The sequence below is a fragment of the Procambarus clarkii genome, chromosome 52 (assembly GCF_040958095.1).
Source record: "Procambarus clarkii isolate CNS0578487 chromosome 52, FALCON_Pclarkii_2.0, whole genome shotgun sequence".
Taxonomy (NCBI): domain Eukaryota; kingdom Metazoa; phylum Arthropoda; class Malacostraca; order Decapoda; family Cambaridae; genus Procambarus; species Procambarus clarkii.
This window is the reverse complement of record NC_091201.1, coordinates 10554964-10570336: the sequence shown is the minus strand read 5'-3', so window position 1 is coordinate 10570336 and position 15373 is coordinate 10554964.

Genomic DNA, 15373 nt, shown 5'->3' with positions numbered 1-15373 from the left:
CTCCCCCATTGTGTTTTACTTGCATTACCGAGCTCACTCCTTGAAAGCTACTACTAACTTGGGGCCGGATACAAGAATTTTAGTTCCACCAGCAAAGAACCCGGTTGCGACGTAATGATATCAAATGAACAAATCGACAAGGGCTGTGATGAGGGTTCAAGGGCCGGGGTGATCCCAGACACGCCTTAGTCAACATTGTGTGTGGAATTGTGACGTACACAGGACAACAAAGAAATTAGTGAAATTCTAAGAAGCCAGTATGAGGCTGTTTAGCACACCAATAAACAACATGAATGTTGATGATCCAGACAGCTTCTTTATGAATGACATTCAAGCTGCAGATAATATAACGGATATTAACACGAACTCGGAAGACTGAAAGAGAAATTGACAATATGCCCATGCACTCAGCTCCTGGGACGGACTCGAGGAATTCAATATTCATTAAAAAAATTTAAGCGCGAGCGGTCAGCATAATATGGACAAAGAGCCTATATACAGGGGAGATACCATCTGCTGCATCAATCAGCAGATATAGCTGATATAGATATAACGATATAGCACAAGGGGGGGGGGGTAGTAAGGCCTTTAAAAAATTATAGACCAGTTGCACTAACATCTCGCATAATAAAAGTTTTTGAAAGAGTGATTAGGAATCAACTTTCTAGTTTTATGGAAAATAATGAACTACACAACCCAGGACACCATGGATTTAGAGCGGGAAGATACTGTCTGTCACAGTTACTCAACCACTATGGCAAAATCCCAGAAGCTTTGGAAGAAAAGCAAAATGCAGATGTAGTATACACAGATTTTGCAAAGGCATTCGACAAATGTCGGCAAATCATGTGGTGATAGCAAACAAAATGAGGTCAATGGGAATAATTGGTAAAGTAGAACGCTGGATACTCAATTTCCTGTTGAAAAGAACACAACGAGTAACAGTCAACCAAATAAAATCGAGCCCAAGCTCAGTTAAAAGCACTGCACCTCAAGTACAGTCCTTGCACCACTGCTTTTCCTTATTCTCATATCAGATATAGACAAAAATACATGTCACAGCTTCGTGTCATACGTTGCAGATGACACGAAAAACAGTATGAAAATTACCTCTACAGAAGACATTGAAAAACTACAAGCAGATATCAACAAAGTTTTCGAAATAAATAAAATAACATGATGTTTAACAATGATAAATTCCACCTACGGCAAAAATGAGGATCTAAAACATAATACAGGGTACAAAACACAACCGAATCTGCCCATAGTATGTGAAGGGAATCTGCCCATAGCATGTGAAGGATCAATTTATCAATAAATCTGAAACATTGAAATGGAATCGTCCAACAGATTGAACCGTTTTAAAAAAAAAAACATGTTTTTTCCTGTCACAGTTAAGGGATGTATATAATAGGTATATAAAAACACGCGCCTATTTCAATACAGCGTTGTGTCAAAATTTCAAAGCAATCGGCAAAGAGGTTTCAAAGATTTCCCTCGCATGAAAAATATTTTTTTTTTCATGTGTATGCCACAGGTGAGGGATGTACATATTAGGTGTATAAAATCACTCGCCTATTCGAATGCAATTTATGGGCTCAAAATAGCCCGTGCTATATGGACACGTTAAATCTATATGGAAACGTGGCTAAATCTAAAACAACATCGAATGCAATGTTGTGTCATGGAAAAAACATACTAGTTCGGCTAAAGGGATAATGTTAAGTTCCACTTTAATAAATACAGATATTAGATAATAATAATAAAGTACAGATATTAATATTGAGTATATATAAATACTACTCGTCCTATAATCAGTTATCTGATAATTCGTCATTATTAGTTATCTGACTTGTCTCTCTGCCTTTAATGGACCTATTCTTTCCATAATCTTTGTACGACATGAAACCGAAAAAAACTAAAACTTCTTTTGCCTTTATCAATAAAGGCAAAAGATAAAACTTTATCGACTTATCTTTTTTTCAACATTTCTAACCAGTTGGACGAATTCTTGCTCTAAACTGACTTTCCCCATTTTTAATCCAATTGTACCAAACTCTCTTTCCAGCTATATAGGGTTCTTCAGATCCTTTGTTATCCATTTCGGGTCATTATTATTCGAATTATTCAATTTGTATAGTATGGAATTGCGTGGAATATATTAATATAAGTTTTATTTACACACCGAAATAACTTTTTACATAACCCATCGCTGGACTGTTATACAGTAGTACAACGTGGAATTCTACTAATTTATAAATCGACAGGAAGTCTTGAGGCCTCTACTGAAGCCAGTCCAAGTTTTATGTATAAGCCCGAAGCACTTGGGTGCACCTACACCTTAGAACTCCAGTTAATTTACTCATTGATATATATCGCGTTAATGTGATTTCTGTGTGACACAACACACAGAAATCACAATAGCGTGAGGCATCAATGAACAAACATCAAGAAACTGATTTCTTTGTGTTTGTGTATGGTGAATGAGCTACGTTGCCTGTTGTTTTAAATTTTGCTACTCGGAACGAAATGTACATGTAGCACGAGCTATGATGAGCCCGTATGGCCTTACGTTGCCAATTTCAGAGTGCTTATAAGTAAAACATGAACTGGCTTCAGAATATCGAAGCCAAACTTTCTGTCGATCAGTAAGCTATAAGTTGTTTTTGTTGAAACGTCAGCACTGAGAATCTTTGGTCACGGACTCCAGTTACTTGAAAGCTCCACCTGATTTTCTTACTAACTCTAGTGTTGGCTCCTAATATGTTGATTAAGGAAGCAATAATCTTTCATATTGAACTACTTAGCAGCAAGTTGTTGTTGAATTGTCTATCTAATGGCAAAAAAAAGTAATTCTAACAACTACCTCACTCAATCGAATCGAACATATCTCACTGGTCCAATCGTCGATTTGAACTGAAATATTTCAGCCAAGACTAAACTGGCTGAAATGATAACACCAAGACACAAAACGCTGTGTAGTTCGTCCAATCTCCGATTTGAATTGGAATATTTCAGCCAAGACTACACTGGCTACATATTCTGTTGCTGTTGCCGTATAAATACCCAGTGAGGGCCGCAAGGTGAGTTTCAAATCCCTTCTCCAAGATCACCAGAATCACCTCACTCTAACTAAGGCGGAATTAGGGGGTGATATGATACATGTGCACAAGTGGATGAATGGGCATAACAAGAGGATTTCAGTAGGGTATTAAAAGTATCAACACAAAATAGAGCACCAAATAAAACCAGGCATACCAGTTAAAAAAAATCAGCGTGTGACTCGCAGAGGATCAGAGCAGTCAACAACAAATGGGAACCATCTTAAGACCAACAACCACTCACATCTTCACAGATAGATCAGTTGATCAAGGAAGAGGTTCTGCTTGGGCTGCAATTAAATTAGCAACCATGAAGCTTACTGGAGCCTGGGTGCATGAATAGTGGTGCTCAACATTCCAAACAGATTAATATGCCCTGAAGGAGGCCATATATTAAACATTTGAAAATAGTTTACATGATTTCTTGATTCATATTGACTATAAAACTCCGCTCCAGGCATTGTTATCCAGCTACCACAGAGATAATATACAACTCATCCCAGAAATCCTATATATAGGAAAGAAGCACATAATCTTGGGCTGTCAATCCCTCTAAATTGGACCAAGACACCAAGTCACATTGGCATAGATGGTAATGAAAACGCAGGCACACTAGCAAAAACAACAACTGTTCTTCCTAGGAACATAAGCATATAGGTAACCGCAGAAGGCCTACCCAGCAAACAATTTTAGGTTGCCTCAACATATCTGGAAAGTATTTGAAAGTATTGGAAACGTTTGTTTTATCGTATCAGATACGATATTGTGTGTGGACTTAAATAGGTTTCCAAAACATAACCAAGACATATGTATCTAACACTAATTTGAGATGTTGTGGCAACTTTACACTCCTAACATGAGTCATTCATAATCCATTCATACACCAATATGAATCTCTTATGAAAGGTTTGAGCCAATAATCTGAACCCTTTTCACATCTTTGTGTTTAAAGATAAATTTCTTGAAATTAAATTATATTTTATATTATAGTATTTTTATTATATTTTATATTATATTATTATTTTCAATTTAAATATTAAAACCAATTGAAGGGTAAAAAAAATCTAATAATTTATATTTCTTTTATTATTTACTAACAATTATAATTATTTACTAACGGAGAGAGGGGAGGCTGTACGGCGGAGAGTGGCGGCTGTGGCGGACAGTGGCGGCGGTGGCGGATAGTGGCGGCGGGCGGATAGTGGCGGCGGCGGGCGGACAGTGGCGGCGGGCGGACAGTGGTGGCGGTGGCGGATAGTGGCGGCGGGCGGACAGTGGCGGCGGTGGCGGATAGAGGCGGCGGCGGACAGTGGCGGCGGTGGCGGATAGTGGCGGCTGTGGCGGATAGTGGCGGCGGGCGGACCGTGGCGGCTTTGGCGGCGGGCGGACCGTGGCGGCTTTGGCGGCGGTGGTGGACAGTGGCGGCGGCGGTGGTGGACAGTGGCGGCGGGCGGACAGTGGCGGCGGCGGGCGGACAGTGGCGGCGGCGGGCGGACAGTGGCGGCGGCGGGCGGACAGTGGCGGCGGCGGGCGGACAGTGGTGGCGGCGGGCGGACAGTGTTGGCGGCGGGCGGACAGTGGAGGCGGCGGGCGGACAGTGGTGGCGGCGGGCGGACAGTGGTGGCGGCGGGCGGACAGTGGTGGCGGCGGGCGGACAGTGGTGGCGGCGGGCGGACAGTGGTGGCGGCGGGCGGACAGTGGTGGCGGCAGGCGGACAGTGGTGGCGGTGGCAGACAGTGGTGGCGGTGCGCGGACAGTGGTGGCGGTGGCGGATAGTGGAAGCGGGCGGACAGTGGCGGCGGGCGGACAGTGGCGTCGGGCGGACAGTGGTGGCGGTGGCGGATAGTGGCGGCGGGCGGACAGTGGCGGCGGGCGGACAGTGGCGGCGGTGGCGGATAGTGGCGGCGGGCGGACAGTGGCGGCGGGCGGACAGTGGTGGCTGTGGCGGATAGTGGCGGCGGGCGGACCGTGGCGGCTTTGGCGGCGGTGGTGGACAGTGGCGGCGGCGGGCGGACAGTGGCGGCGGCGGGCGAACAGTGGCGGCGGCGGGCGGACAGTGGTGGCGGCGGGCGGACAGTGGAGGCGGCGGGCGGACAGTGGAGGCGGCGGGCGGACAGTGGTGGCGGCGGGCGGACAGTGGTGGCGGCGGGCGGACAGTGGTGGCGGTGGCAGACAGTGGCGGCGGTGGCGGACAGTGGCGGCGGTGGCGGACAGTGACGGCGGTGGCGGACAGTGGCGGCGGTGGCGGACAGTGGCGGCGGTGGCGGACAGTGGCGGCGGTGGCGGACACTGGCGGCTGTGTCTGGCGGTGGTGGCGGGTGGCGGCGTCTGTGATGAGTGGTGGCGGCTGGTGGTGGTGGGTGGTGGCTGCGGCGGTGGTGGTGGGTGGTGGTGGCGGCGGCGGCTGGTGGTGGTGGGTGGTGGCGGCGATGGTGGTGGGTGGTGGTGGCGGCGGCGGCTGGTGGTGGTCGTGGGTGGTGGCGGCTGGTGGTGGGTGGTGGCGGCGGCGGCGGTGATGGGTGGTGGCGGCGGCGGTGGTGGTGGGTGGTGGTGGCGGCGGCGGTGATGGGTGGTGGCGGCGGTGGTGGTGGGTCGTGGTGGCGGCGGCGGCGGCTGGTGGTGGTGGGTGGTGGTGGTGGGTGGTGAGTGGCGGTGGTGGGTGGCGGTGGTGGGTGGCGGTGGCTGGTGGCGGGTGGCGGCTGGTGGCGGGTGGTGGCGGGTGGCGACTGGTGGTGGGTGGTGGCGGCTGGTGGTGGGTGGTGGCGGGTGGCGGGTGGTGGCGGGTGGCGGCTGGTGGTGGCGGGTGGTGGCGGGTGGCGGCGGGTGGTGGGTGGTGGCGGCGGGTGGTGAGTGGAGGTGGTGGGTGGCGGTGGCTGGTGGCGGCTGGTGGTGGGTGGTGGCGGGTGGCGGCTGGTGGTGGGTGGTGGCGGGTGGCGGCTGGTGGTGGGTGGTGGCGGGTGGCGGCTGGTGGTGGGTGGCGGCGGGTGGCGGCTGGTGGTGGGTGGCGGCGGGTGGCCGCTGGTGGTGGGTGGCGGGTGGCGGCGGGTGGTGGGTGGCGGGTGGCGGCTGGTGGTGGGTGGCGGCGGGTGGCGGCTGGTGGTGGGTGGCGGCGGGTGGCGGCGGGTGGCGGCTGGTGGCGGGTGGCGGCTGGTGGTGGGTGGCGGCGGGTGGCGGCTGGTGGTGGGTGGCGGCTGGTGGTGGGTGGTGGGTGGTGGTGGGTGGTGGCGGGTGGCGGCTGGTGGCGGCTGGTGGTGGGTGGCGGGTGGTGGTGGGTGGCAGGTGGCGGCTGGTGGTGGGCGGCGGGTGGCGGCTGGTGGCGGCCGGCTGGGACACACCCTTCACCACTGAAGGTCTGAGAACAACTAACCATATGTCTCTCTCACCCACCAGCCCAGTGTTGCCAGCTCGCGCTCTCAAAATGTTTCCTTCAAAGATTGTATATTATCTTTGAACAACAAGTTTGATTATCAAGGAAATAATGCATATATTATTGTCACATTAATACTGTGCAATATCTTATTACATTCCTGCTAAATAATTATAATTTGAAACAGGACAAAAAATCCAACATATATATAAAAACCAACATTAGAGATCACGAGGCCTAGGCCTCGCCTGTGACCACACATCCTGCCTCCCTGGCCTGCTACACTCACACACCTCACACTCTTAACTCTCTCATAATCACTCTCACTCTCTTACTCTGTCACTCTTACTCTGTCACTCTTAGTCTCTGTCACTCTTACTCTCTGTCACTCTTACTCTGTCACTCTTACTCTGTCACTCTTACTCTGTCACTCTTACTCTGTCACTCTTACTCTGTCACTCTTACTCTCTGTCACTCTTACTCTCTGTCACTCTTACTCTGTCACTCTTACTCTGTCACTCTTACACTCTGTCACTCTTACTCTCTGTCACTCTTACTCTCTGTCACTCTTACTCTGTCACTCTTACTCTGTCACTCTTACTCTGTCACTCTTACTCTGTCACTCTTACTCTCTGTCACTCTTACTCTCTGTCACTCTTACTCTGTCACTCTTACTCTCTGTCACTCTTACTCTCTGTCACTCTTACTCTGTCACTCTTACTCTCTGTCACTCTTACTCTCTGTCACTCTTACTCTCTGTCACTCTTACACTGTCATTCTTACTCACTCTCAGTCACCCTTACCCATTCATACTCACTCTCTCTCTTACTCTCATAATCTTACTCTCAATTACTCTTACTCTCAATTACTCTTACTCTCAATCACTCTTACTCCCAATCACTCCTACTCCCAATCACTCCTACTCTCAATCACTCCTACTCTCATTCTTACTCTTACTCCTACTCCCAATCACTCTTACTCTCAATCACTCTTATTCTCATTCTTACTCTTACTCTCACTCTTACTCTTACTCCCAATCACTCTTACTCCCAATCACTCTTACTCTCAATCACTCTTACTCTCAATCACTCTTACTCTCATTCTTACTCTTTCTCACTCTTACTCTCAATCACTCTTATTCTCATTCTTACTCCTACTCCCAATCACTCTTACTCTCAATCACTCTTACTTCCAATCACTCTTACTCTCAATCACTCTTACTCTCAATCACTCTTACTCTCAATCACTCTTACTCTCATTCTTACTCTTACTCACTCTTACTCTCAATCACTCTTATTCTCATTCTTACTCCTACTCCCAATCACTCTTACTCTCAATCACTCTTACTCCCAATCACTCTTACTCTCAATCACTCTTACTCTCAATCACTCTTACTCTCAATCACTCTTACTCTCATTCTTACTCTTACTCACTCTTACTCTCAATCACTCTTATTCTCATTCTTACTCCTACTCCCAATCACTCTTACTCCCAATCACTCTTACTCTCAATCACTCTTACTCCCAATCACTCTTACTCTCAATCACTCTTACTCTCAATCACTTTTACTCTCAATCACTCTTACTCTCAATCACTCTTACTCTAACTCTCAATCACTCTTACTCTCACTCTAACTCTCAATCACTCTTACTCTCACTCTAACTCTCAATCACTCTTACGCACTATTACTCACTCTTTCTCTCAGTCATCCTTACTCACTCTTACTCTGTCACTCTTACTCTCTGTCACTCTTACTCTCTGTCACTCTTACTCTCTGTCACTCTTACTCTCTGTCACTCTTACTCTCTGTCACTCTTACTCTCTATCACTCTTACTCTGTCATTCTTACTCTGTCACTCTTACTCACTCTCAGTCACCCTTACCCATTCATACTCACTCTCTCACTCTTACTCTCATACTCTTACTCTCATACTCTTACTCTCAATTACTCTTACTCTCAATCACTCTTACTCCCAATCACTCCTACTCCCAATCACTCCTACTCTCAATCACTCCTACTCTCATTCTTACTCTTACTCTTACTCCCAATCACTCGTACTCTCAATCACTCTTATTCTCATTCTTACTCTTACTCTCACTCATACTCCCAATCACTCTTACTCCCAATCACTCTTACTCTCAATCACTCTTACTCTCAATCACTCTTACTCTCAATCACTCATACTCTCAATCACTCTTACTCTCATTCTTACTCTTACTCTCAATCACTCTTATTCTCATTCTTACTCTCACTCTAACTCCTACTCCCAATCACTCTTACTCCCAATCACTCTTACTCCCAATCACTCTTACTCTCAATCACTCTTACTCTCAATCACTCTTACTCTCAATCACTCTTACTCTCACTAACTCTCAATCACTCTTACTCTCACTCTAACTCTCAATCACTCTTACTCTCATACTCACCCTTACTCTCAATCACTTTACTCTCACTCTTACTCATTCTGTCACCCTTACTCTCACTCTTACTCACTATCAGTCACTCTTACTTATACTCACTCTTACTCACACTTACACACTCTCTGGCACTCTCACTCACCTTCAGTCACTCTTACTCACTCTTACCCACTCTCGCTCACTCTTACTCACTCTAGTTAATAAGAACACGCCAATATAAGACAACAAAACGTTTTCAGATTCTTTCTCACCACTTTCCAGCAACTTTTATAATTTATATAAATTATCTTAGGGAATAATACATAAATTATATATTTAAACATGATATTAGTGTTTAGTGGAATGCATAAGGAGTCAAATTGTGTTAAAAAGACCGATTTTTAGAAAATTTGGAAAACTACTTTTTTCTGTTCATATTATAACTAAATGGATTTTAAAGGTTTCAATCAGCCAATATATATCATTCACAATTTATTAATGAATTTTACAAAAAAACACCATAAATTTTATATTTAAACATGTAAAAACTATTTGTTTTACATTTGGAAGAAAATAATTGTAGAAAAACTATTTATAATTAAACCTTTGTGTTTGGATTTTTTGAGTAAAAGTTTCTCAAAGGCTCTCCTGCACCATTCTCAATGCAAATCATTCCCACACCTATGGGAAGAGATAGGCGAACGTTGTGTAGATGATTTGTGTTTGCTGGGTATTGGCTCATACGAAGCAACATAAGAACATAAGAACAAAGGCAACTGCAGAAGGCCTATTGGCCCATACGAGGCAGCTCCTATTTATAACCACCCAATCCCACTCATATACATGTCTAACCCATGCTTGAAACAATCGAGGGACCCCACCTCCACAATGTTACGCGGCAATTGGTTCCACAAGTCAACAACCCTGTTACTGAACCAGTATTTACCCAAGTCTTTCCTAAATCTAAACTTATCCAATTTATACCCATTGTTTCGTGTTCTGTCTTGTGTTGATACTTTTAATACCCTATTAATATACCCTTTGTTATGTCCATTCACCCACTTGTAAACCTCTATCATGTCACCCCTAACTCTTCGCCTTTCCAGTGAATGCAACTTAAGCTTTGTTAATCTTTCTTCATATGAAAGATTTCTAATTTGGGGAATTAACTTAGTCATCCTACGCTGGACACGTTCAAGTGAATTTATATCCATTCTATAATATGGCGACCAAAACTGAACTGCAAAATCTAAATGGGGACGACGACGAATGACGGAGATTAAGCCACCTAAAAGGTGGCACGGGCATGAATAGCCCGTAAGTGGAGGCCTTTCTGAGCCATTACCTGTATCAATAGATGATACTGGAGAGGTGCGACTGCACCCTGCGTGACGGGAGATGTCTCCCGTGAGGCCTAAATGGGGCCTAACTAGAGCAAGATATAGCTTGAGAACCACACCAGGTGTCTTGTTACTAACGCTGCAATTAATAAATCCAAGTGTCCGATTTGCCTTATTACGAACATTTATGCATTGATCCTTTTGTTTTAAATTCTTACTAATCATAACTCCCAGATCCCTTTCGCAATCCGACAATCTCAACACCATCTAGCTCGTATCTTGTAACTCTATCATCATTACCTAACCTCAGAACTTTACATTTATCAGCATTAAACTGCATCTGCCAATCCTTTGACCATTTCAAAACCCTATCTAGATCAACTTGAAGTGATAGTGAGTCCTCCTCCGAATTAATTTCCCTACCGATTTTCGTATCATCGGCAAATTTGCAAATGTTGCTACTCAAACCTGAATCTAAATCATTTATATATATTATAAACAACAGAGGTCCCAGGACAGAGCCTTGAGGCACTCCACTTACAACATTTTCCCACTCTGACTTGACTCCATTTATACTAACTCTCTGTTTCCTTTGGTATAGCCATGCCCTAATCCAGTTTAATATAGCACCCCCAATACCATGAGCCTCTATCTTTTTAATCAGTCTTTCATGTGGCACTGAATCAAAAGCTTTGCTAAAGTCAAGGTACACAACATCACAATCCTTACCAATATCAACTGCCTCAACTATGCTAGAATAAAAAGATAACAAATTTGTTAAACATGAACAGCCATTTTTAAAACCATGTTATGACTCAATTATTAATTTATGTTTTTCAAGATGAAGAAGAATTTTATTTGCTATTATAGATTCGAGTAACTTTCCCACAATAGACGTTAGGCTAATTGGCCGATAGTTAGACGCAAGTGATCTATCTCCTTTCTTAAAAACTGGTATCACATTAGCAACTTTCCAAAACTCTGGCACTCTGCCTGACTCTATTGATTTATTAAATATGGTTGACAGTGGGTCACAAAGCTCCTCTTTGCATTCTTTAAGCACCCTGGCAAACACTTGATCCGGCTCTGGGGATTTGTTTGGTTTGAGTTTTACTATTTGTTTAAGAACGTCCTCCCTGGTAACTGCTAAGCTCGTCAACCTGTCCTCGTCCCCACCCACATAGACTTGTTCGTCTGAAGGCATATTGCTAAGTTCCTCTTTAGTAAATACAGATACAAAATATTTATTAAAAATACTACTCATCTCTTCATCACTATCTGTTATTTGAACTGTCTCAGTTTTTAATGGACCTATCCTTTCCCTAGTCTTAGTACGATATAACTGAAAAAAAAACTTTATTATTTGTCTTTGCTTGCCCTGCTATGCGAACTTCATAGTTTCTTTTTGCTTTCCTTATCTCTTTTTTAACATTTCTAACCAGTTGTATGAATTCCTGTTCTATACTGACTTCCCCATTCTTAATCCTTTTGTACCAAGCTCTCTTTTTACCTATAAGGTTCTTTAAATTATTTGTTATCCACTTTGGGTCATTAGTATTCGATCTATTCAGTTTGTATGGTATACTACGTTCCTGTGCTTTGCTTAGAATATTCTTAAATAAGTTATATATTGAATCCACATCGAAATCCCCTTTTACGTCACCTGTCGCTGGGTTCATGACCGGCCCACACCCCATACCCAAGACTTATCAATCTATTTGACCCAAAAAATTCTTAGGCTATTAAAATCAGCTTTTCGAAAATCTGGCACTTTAACAGAATTTTCTCCTAGAGGTCTATTCCATTCTATGCTAAATCTGATTTCTTTTTGATCACTGTTCCCTAGCTCACTCCCTATTTCGATGTCATTAATTTGTGTTTCCCTGTTAGTTAACACTAAATATAAAATATTATTTTCCCGTGTTGGTTCTTTAATGTGTTGCGTAAGAAAGCAATCGTCAATTAATTCTAGAAAATCTTCTGCTTCACTATTCCCTGTTTTGTTCAACCAATTTATTTCACTAAAATTAAAGTTACCCATGACGTAAATACTGTTAGATCTAGATGCCCTAGATATTTCATCCCATAGATGCTTTGCTTCCATTCTGTCTAAATTTGGTGGCCTATATATAACTCCTATTATAATATTTTTTTGCTTTTTCGTTTAATTCTATCCAAATAGTTTCTGTGTGTGGCTTAGTTTTGATTCCCTCTTTGAGACTACATTTCAAATTGTCCCTAACATATATGGCTACTCCACCTCCTCGTCTAATATATCTATCTGTGTGAAATAGTTTAAATCCATTTATTTGATATTCAGCTAATAGTTCTCTATTTTCTACATTCGTCCACGTTTCGGTAAATGCAATAATATCTATTTTTTCTGTGCAGACAAGAGCATTTAATTCGTTAATTTTATTTCTTAGACTTCTACTGTTAGTGTAATATACCCTAAGTGAATTGTTATTTTGAGGCCCTTCTCTTTCCCTGATCATTTTGCCAATTCCTTTCTCCCACAAACACATACTTTTATTACCTCCTTCCTCTAAATCAATTCCCATACCTCTATCTACTAACAGTTTAAACCCAAACAAACACCTCTAACCACTTCTTCCAACGAGTTCGCAACAGCAACAACCCCAGCTCTCGATAGATGTACCCCATCACGAGCATACATTTCATTTCTTCCACAGAAGTGTTCCCAGTTGTCTATGAAAGATATTGCATTTTATTTGCAATATCTTTCCAGCCGGCAATTGACACCAATTGCCCTCGACATCCATTCATTTCCCACTCCCTTTCTTGGAAGAATGCCACATATGATCGGGATTCCTCCCTTGCTCCTAACTAATTCAATGGCTGTCCTGAATCTCTGTATTAGTTCCTCACTCCTACCTCGTCCAACATCATTACCCCCTGCACTAATACAAATAATGGGTTTGTTTCCATTTCCCGTCATAATATCATTCATGTTTCCAACAATATCACCAATTCCAGCTCCCGGATAGCAAACCCTTAATCTGTTCCCCCTATCTCTGGCACAAAACGTTCTATCTAAATACCTCACCTGGGAATCTACACCATGTCGAGCACTGACATGGTGTTCTCCCTGAGACAGTTTCAAGAAAAGCCTTGTACATTGCCTTCATTGACCTTACAAAGGCCTTCAACCTAGTGGGCAGGGACGGACTCTTCAAGACCTTGGCCAAAATTGGCTGCCCACCCATCCTACTCAGCATGATACAATCGTTCCACAAGGGCATGAAGGGGATAGTCGTGTATGACGGCTCAACTACTGAACATCAACAGTACAACATCAACAGTGGTGTTAAACAGGGGTGCATTCTTGCTCCAACCCTGTTCGGCATCTTCTTCGCGATCCTCGTCAAGCATGCCTTTGGAACAACCACAGAAGGCATCTATCTCCGCACAAGATCTGATTGAAAGCTCTATAATCTATCCAGACTCCGAGCAAAGACAAAAGTACAGATGCGAATCCTCAGGGAGTTCCTCTTCGCCGACGACGCAGCGATCACCACACACACAGCAGAAGGCCTGCAGCAGCTACTCAACCGCTTTGCAGCAGCCTGTTCCGCATTCGGCCTGACAATCAGCCTGAAGAAGACACAGGTGATGGGACAAGACGTGAATGAGCTACCCTGTATAAACATAGCCGACTATGTGAGGAGGTAGTTCACGAGTTTGTATACCTGGGATCCACAATCTCAGACATCCTTTCCCTGGACACTGAACTCAACAGGCGTATCGGGAAGGCCGCAACAACACTTGCCTGGCTCACAAAGCGCGTTTGGGAAAATGCCAAACTGACAGTGCACACCAAGGCACAAGTCTACATGGCATGTGTGGTGAGTACATGTCTCTACTGCTCGGAATTCTAGACCCTGCGCTCTCGCCAGGATAGACGGTTCAATACCTTGCACATGACGAACCTGAGACGCAGCCTTGACATCACGTGGAAAGACCACGTCACCAGCAACACAGTACTCGAGAGAACAGAGTCCCTTCAATGTTCAATCTCCTGAAACAGATACCCATGCGATGGCTGGGACATGCCACACACACACATGGAAAATGGCCGTATACCAAAGGACCTCTTGTATGGAGAACTGGCATCAGAAGGAAGGAGGCCCACCTCAGACCTCAGCTGCGTTTCAAAGATGCCTGCAAACGCGACTTCAAGCAGATGAACATCGACATCAACACTTGGGAGGCAGCAGCTGTGGACAGATCTGCCACTAATGCAAAGGTCAGAAGGAATTCGAGGCTGACTTGAAGAGGCAGGCGGAGGATAATAGACTTCAGAGGAGGTCTCGACCACTGTCAGACGCACCCGCTTCAGCGTTTTATCTGCGCTCGCTGCAGTCGAGACTGACATTCTCGGGTTGGCCTTCTCAGCCAAATCTAGTTGGATGCAGCAGACGCTGCATCCAACTAGACTACAACAACTAGACACCCAGGGCACTACTCCATAACCGGATTGACGGATGCCTACTACTACTACATTTCCAATCAAATCCTGTATTGACTTCATTTACCATATTCCCCAATCATTTTTTGATTGAGTCCATTTATCATTCACATAGTTTTCCTATTCCAATACACATTATTCCTAAACAATCTCCAGCTCAGTAGGGATTACTTAGCAGTGATACTAGTCACTCACGGCCTCCCTGTTATCAGCTGCAGATTTATTTCAAGAAAACATTCTCCAATGTGTCCACCAACAATTTATAATAGGAAAGAACCTCCACAGGAAGTAAGGTTCTTAACAGTGGGCTCAAAAGATGTCGTTGACATCGTTCCATCACACCTCACCTTCTAAAAGAATTGGTGTCGGGTGCGCTCAGCGTCATTTCATTCAAACAAATACAGGATAAAAATAAACAAATTGATGTGTATTTCTCTAAAGAAATAAAGTGTATTATTTCTGACTAAATTGTTTCTCAGATCACAGCAAACATTTCACAGATTCAGTCATAGTTGGAAACATGAAGTTAAAGGAACAAATCAAATTTGGAATAGTTATGCAACATCTCGTATGAGACACGTTGCATTTCTTTATAAAAAAATATTTTTTTTATCCAAAATTACAGCGTTCACATGCTATAAACATGATGAATGTAGGTACAGAAAACTACATCTTTTTA